The following is a 6,914-nucleotide window of genomic DNA, read 5'->3' as shown; positions in this document are numbered from 1 at the left end:
TGATAGATTGTATTGGAGTTTAGTGTCCCATTAATGGGCCATTTTTTCTGTCTCCTAAGGAGTACTGAGGCCATGCAGCATTACAGAAGATCAGTTTTTTTCTTCTAAATCTTGCAATCCAAATTGTTTCCATTGAGTTAAAAGGCATCCCAAGGGCGAGTCCTTGGGAACTGAAGAACATCCCATGCTCCCAGAAAAGAAGAGAATGTCCATTACTAAGAAAATCCCACTCCACCCTCGACTCCCAGGTGGTGTCTCACTCAGGATACATCAGAAGTTCCTGGTATCAAAGCAAACTGTGGCATCCCTTGGACAAAATCGCTGTGACCACTGCCCTACCCTGTAGGAGGGACACCAGCATCTCCCCACTTACCCATTGCATCCTAGGTTACAAATGGGTGCCAGTGAATGGACCAAAGAAGAAACTACTGTTCTAACCCATGGAAAACACTAGAAAAATTTTACAATATTGTAAGGTAAGTAGTCAGTAGGGGTCACTGATGAAAACCAGTTAAGGGGGCAGCCCGGGCGGGGGGGGGGGGGGGGGGGGGGCCTCAGCAGTTTAGCGCCACCTTCAGCCCAGAGCCTGATCCTGGAGACCCAGGATCGAGTCTCACGTCAGGCTTTCTGCATGGAGCCTGTGTCTCTGCCTCTCCCTCTCTCTCTTTCTCATAAATAAATTAAATCTTTTTAAAGAAAAACAGTTAAGGTAGAAATCCATCATGGTCTAAGCAGCATTCCAACACATGTAGTCTTTTCAGCCAACTTTCCTGGAAAATAGTCCCCAGTTGGGTTTTAATTCAGTCAAGTACTGGTTTCAGCCAGCTCTAAGTGGAAGTCTCTTGGCCAGAAGTGGCTAGCCTAATGATGTGGAGGGGAATCACATTAGACCAATGAGGAGGAAAACTTACACGGAATCTTAAGATTAGCAGCTGTCCTAGTGACTTAGATGGCTGTCCAGTGCCCCAGAAAGACAATTTGTATAAGAATAGGGACAAAGAGAGGGCATCAAGTTTCGGTCTCATTACCATGTGGTCCACGGTACTGGCTTCTAGCCAAAAGGCAGCATTTTATTTCTCCCAGCAGAGTAACCAGGGGCTGGAGGATTGCAGCCTGAGCAACAGACAGGAAAGTGTTCCAATAAGACTGTACTCCTTGAAGAGCCCCTGGAATGAAAGTAAAAAAAGAGAAGGAGTACTCACCAAGTTTGCACCGAGGCTCCGAGTTCAGTTGAGAAGACTCAGGGCCCACGTTTGGTGCCAAAATGAGGCGATGTGGGCCAGGAGCGAATAGTTAAGAATTCTTGAGACATTTTCTGTGCAAAAAGTTTCCTTTATTATATTATATGAGGACAGGACTTGTGGGCAGAAAGAGCTGCACTGTGTCTATGAGAAGTGACTGATTAAATACCTTGTGGTTAGTTGGGGACAAAGGGTAGCATTAAGTCTCTAAGGAATTTGGAAGTAAAGCTTTCAGGACTGTGAGTGGCTAAGTGCTGCTAAGGTAAAATTACTTACTATTGCCTCTTTGTTTTTTTATTTTTAATTTTTTTTAAATTTTTTTGTAAGATTTTTTATTTATTTATGATAGTCACACACACACACACACAGAGAGAGAGAGAGAGAGAGAGAGAGGCAGAGACATAGGCGGAGGGAGAAGCAGGCTCCATGCACCGAGAGCCCAACGTGAGATTCGATCCTGGGTCTCCAGGATCGCATCCTGGGCCAAAGGCTGGCGCCAAACCGCTGCGCCACCCAGGGATCCCTTACTATTGCCTCTTAAAGCATCAGACTTGAGACTCTTCAGATGTATTATCAGTGGTCCCAATGATGGCTAACATGTATCTTGGGGAGTGTTACGGCTCTCAGGGAAAGTGACAGTAACAAGAGTGAAGCTATATGGTAAAGCAATACAGTCCTTGGGAGAGCTGTAGGAGTGTAACAATCCATAGCCTCAAGAATTTTCCCCAGAGACTGTGAGCTGCAGCCAACTCTGGCCTTTGCTTCTTTTTCTCCCATCATGACCACCAAGATGGTCCAGGCTGTCTCATAATAAGCCATGACCCCCTCTGTGGCACGTTAGAATATTGTATGCCTATCATTGGATATTTTTTAAAGCACGCATTTGGGCTTCTTGTCTTTTATTTTCAGGAATAAATTGTTGTTTGTGGTATGAAATAGGTTTTCAGAGCAGTACCCTAGTTCTTAGCCTTGTGTCTATAGAAAATAAATTCAAATTTTATTATTCAAATAAGGGCTGTCATCTAGGAGTCATTTAGATTGTATTATTAAGTAGGTGGTTCCAGGGATCCCTGGGTGGCGCAGTGGTTTTGCGCCTGCCTTTGGCCCAGGGCGCGGTCCTGGAGACCCGGGATCGAATCCCATGTCAGGCTCCCGGCATGGAGCCTGCTTCTCCCTCTGCCTGTGTCTCTGCCTCTCTCTCTCTCTCTCTGTGACTATCATAAATAAATAAAAAAAATTAAAAAAAAAAAAAGATTTTAAGTAGGTGGTTCCATTGTGCTAGAGAGGGGTTCCCTATGTTGGCTGTCATTTGAATCACCTGGAAAGTTTTAAAAATACTGCTGTTTGGGCTTCACCTCCAGAGATTCTGATTCAATTAATCAAGAATGTACTTAGAGTATTAGTGTTTTGTTTTGTTTTGTTTTGACCTTGAAAAAGAAAATGGAAGCCTGCTTTTATTGATGTACACATTGATGGACTTGCGATTGGAAGGGGCGGTGACGTTACCATGACACTGGTGGTTAACGCAACGGAAAGATGAGGGCAGGAGATGGCTTTGCAGGGACATGATGCCTTCACAAGTTAGGGAAACGGACTGCTAGCTGGCTGCCCTTTCATTTCATGTTCTTCACAAACTCCTCTCCCTTTTTGATGGAGGCCTTCAGGTCGGGGATGGCTTCTGCTATCATCTTCTCTTCAAAAGAGGAGATCTTGCCAATGCCTAGATTCTTCTCGATGCCCTTTTTCCCAAGCAGTAATGGTGTGGAGAAATAGGCACAGTCTGCTTCCTGGGATTTAACAAAGGAACATTCGACAACTCCTTCCTTCCCATTCACTGCATCCACAAGGGAGAAGACAAACCGAGCTCCAGTGTATGCCATGGACAGGGTGGCAGAGCCTGCTCCAGCTTTGGCCTTCACCACCTGCGCCGGCCTCCTGGGTCCGCCCAGTGACGGCTGTCAGCGGGTCCTGGGGAAGGTCCGCCTTGGGAGCGCACTGAGAGATCAGGGGGATGATGGTCCTCCCGGCATGACCGCCAATGACAGGAACATTGACTCGCGCGGGATCCAAACCCTTTAGTTCTGCAATGAAAGTGTTGGCCCTGACAATGTCCAGGGTCGTCACCCCGAAGATTTTATTGGGGTCGTAAGCTCCGTGTTTCTTGAAAACCTCCGTTGCAATTGGGATGGTGGAGTTGACCGGATTTGAAATGACGCAGATCATGGCCTCGGGGCAATGCTGGGCGCAGGCAGCAGTCAGGGTGGCCACAATTGAGGCGTTGGTGCTGAACAGGTCATCCCGTGTCATGCCTGGTTCTCTCGGGACTCCGGCTGGAATAACCACCACATCGCAGCCTTTGAGGCCATCCGGCAGCTGCTCAGGCCGGAGGTGGCCTTTCACGGTGGCTCTGGTCTCGATGTGGCTCAGATCTGCGGCCACTCCGGGTGTATGAGCAATGTCGTAGAGGGTCAGGCGGCTCACTAAGGGGCTGTTCTTGAGAAGCAGCGCAAGGGGCTGCCCAATTCCTCCGGAAGCCCCAAGCACAGCTACTTTAGCATTGTTCTGGGCCGAGGTGCTGAAGCTGCGCGGAGAGCGGCGCCGGCAGGGCGGGCGAGGGCGGAGGGCATGGTTGGTTGGAGCGGGCAGGGAGCCGAAGAGCAGGCGCAGGGGCCGGCGGCTGGCAGGTGACACCCTGTTTTGTTTGTTTTAATCCTGAAATGTCAGAGGTGCCTGGCTGGCTCAGTCAGAAGAGCATGGGACTCCTGATCTCAGGGTCGTGAGTTTGAGCCCCATGCTGGGAGTAGAGATTACATACATATGTAAATACATACATCCCCAAAAACTCTAAAGTGCAGCTAAGAGTTGAGTAATGTGGGATTTGATTCCTTGTTCAATTGTCTTTCTAACTGGGCTGCTGGCTCCATGTAGACCAGGACCACTTCAGTCTTGATCATGACTATCTTCCCAGCACCCAGCCCAGTGCCAGGGACACTTGTATTAAATGAATGTAATGATGCCCTTGGGAGTTCATTGCTTCAAAGACTGAATGGCAGCTTGTTTAGAACCAAATGGCAGCTTTGGGCAGGCAGGGGGGTAGGTGGATTGGGGAGTTCAATGTGGTGGGGGTGCTGTAGGCTCTAAGAACTAGTCTGAGCAAAATTTGGAAGTACTGGAGGAAACAGATGAAGATAAGTATATGATGGGTGACCAGGGTATGTGGGTTTTAGCAAGGGCTGGGGACAGGCTCAGCCAGCCTTGAGTGTGAGTAGACCGATTCAGTGTGAAAGGCTGAATTCACTTACTCCTTGAAGAACAATGGGACATCAATTGTATGAGAAAAAGTGAGATGTGGGGCCAGTTAAGAGCTTGCAGTAGGGATCCCTGGGTGGCGCAGAGGTTTAGTGCCTGCCTTTGGCCCAGGGCGCAATCCTCGAATCCCACGTCGGGCTCCCGGTGCATGGAGCCTGCTTCTCCCTCTGCCTATGTCTCTGCCTTTCTCTCTCTCTCTCTCTCTGTCTCTCTCTCTCTGTGACTATCATAAATAAATAAAAATTTTTTTAAAAAAAAAGAGCTTGCAGTAGAGACAGAGTTGGCCAAGCCCAGAGAGTTGTTGAGACACCCATGTTCAGAGGCGTGTTCCTGCTTTCCTATAATTCCAAGTACAAAGTTGTACTATAAATCAGAGCTATGGCAGTGACCAGACGAGAGACCCAAGAAGACTGATGAGAATTGAGTAAGGGGGATGGGTAGGGGAAAGAAGGATAAAAAGCTGGTGTAGAACTGTTCTGAAACTAGGAAGCCAGAGGGAAGAGATGCTGCTTTGGATTTTCTGCAAGTGACTATTTAAAAGGATGAAGGGAGGAGCCACAAGGACTGGCTTCTTTAAAAGAGTATTTTGTTTTGTTTTGTGTCTGGCCCTGAAGCAAAATCATAACAGCAGTGCTGGGTGTAAAGTAGGAGGAAGCCAAAGTGTAATTTTTTTATATATTAGCTTGTTTTGAAATACTATTTAGTTTTGAATATATTTATCATAATTCAAAATTATTAAAGTATAAAAAGATATTCAATAAAGCCTCCCTCCTATCTTCATTTCCACTCACCCAATTCTCCCACATATGATAAATGCTATTATGGTTCTCGCCATACTCTGGTGTGGTGCAGTTGCACTCATTCCTTTTCACTGTGTTTCTCATCCAGCTTGAGAGCAAGTTAGCTCCAGCCTGAGATTCTCATGGAGTTGGAAAAACTCTTAGAGGTTACATCTGTTTTTAAGATGTGTGTGATTTCAGGGGGTTATTATTTAAATATCCTATTTCCATTTCCAACTCTGAACCATAATGGGAGGAAGAAGGAGGATTCAGGAGGGAAAACCTAAAATGAAGCCTCACAAATGCTCTGTAGTCTCTGACTTGCCCAGTCCTGGGGACTCCTGGAATCTACCATTTCAAAACTCCTGCAAATCTCCTATCCTGTTCAGCCTTCACCTGATTTATGCATTGGTGTTCAGCATAAGATTTTGTTAGAAGTAAGGATTTGTGTCTGATATACCCCCTTGGATTTCAGAAGAGGGGAGTGAAGCCAAGAGAGATTGAGCAATTTACTCAAGGTCACCCCACTCGTGTAAGCAGGACCAGAACCTGGGTCTCCCATTGCAATGCCTACATCCTTCTCTCCTCATGCCAGGATCCTTATCCATCTTCTCAGGACAGACCGCGTCCTAAATTGGCAGCAGGGCCTTTAGCCAGCTCTTCCAGATGGCATGTATGCATGTTATCACGCACCACCCAAGCCAAAAGAACTTGTACGGCAGACATTCTGGGCATTCCAGCAGCATCACTGGGAGAAACTAGGGGAAGAAGGCAGTATAGGTAGATGTCCAATCTCTCCTGCAGCACATGAGTCTAATCAGTGCAAGGCCAAAGAAACACCAGATCTAAGAGTTCACAAAAGAACCGTGAACCAAAATGAAACACTCCCGGGTCTTGTCCAGATGAGTTGCATGGTAGTTGCCAATGGCAGAATTTTATTTTATTTTTTTTAAGATTTTATTTATTGGATAGCCCAAGTGGCTCAGTGGTTTAGCGCTACCTTCAGCCCAGGGTGTGATCCTGGAGACCGGGGATCGAGTCCCACGTGGGGCTCCCTGCATGGAGCCTGCTTCTCCCTCTGCCTGTGTCTCTGCCTCTCTCTGTGTGTGTCTCTCATGAATAAATAAATAAATAAATAAACTCTTTTTAAAAAAAATGTTAATGCTTTGGTAGAGAGATAAACAACCTAAGCTTTTTCAGGGATGTGGGTTCAGGGGCAGCTCTTTCCCGCAGGACACCTGCTCTGAGCCTCAGTTTCTCACAGTATTAATTAAACGTAGAGAAAGATCATGCGTGCCTCACAGAGTGGCTCTGAGGTTCAGAAGAGGTAATGTCTGTGAAAATGGCAAATTATAAGCTGCACATAAATGTGAGGAGGCGTTACCTTACTGTGCCCAAGAGGAAGATATTTGGAAGAGCCTGATTTATTTTCAGAGCTCACCAACAGCTCCCAGTTACCCTTGGGAAGTCTGCTTCAAAATCCACGATTATTCTCCTACTAAACATCCTTTCCTTCCTTTCTCGGTGGGCTTTGCTTGTGGCTTCATTTTACATCAGCTGCCACTTTTTAGGGTTTCATACAGAC

At 46.7% G+C, this 6,914-nt stretch overlaps 1 pseudogene; it reads right to left on the bottom strand.

Annotated features, from left to right (window-relative positions):
* Positions 1-2,854: 2,854 nt before the first annotated feature.
* Positions 2,855-3,868, bottom strand: LOC121485370 (annotated as a pseudogene).
* Positions 3,869-6,914: the final 3,046 nt, after the last annotated feature.

The sequence above is a fragment of the Vulpes lagopus genome, chromosome 2 (assembly GCF_018345385.1).
Source record: "Vulpes lagopus strain Blue_001 chromosome 2, ASM1834538v1, whole genome shotgun sequence".
Taxonomy (NCBI): domain Eukaryota; kingdom Metazoa; phylum Chordata; class Mammalia; order Carnivora; family Canidae; genus Vulpes; species Vulpes lagopus.
Note: the sequence above shows the minus strand (reverse complement) of the source record. Positions and strands in the feature narration are given on the sequence as shown.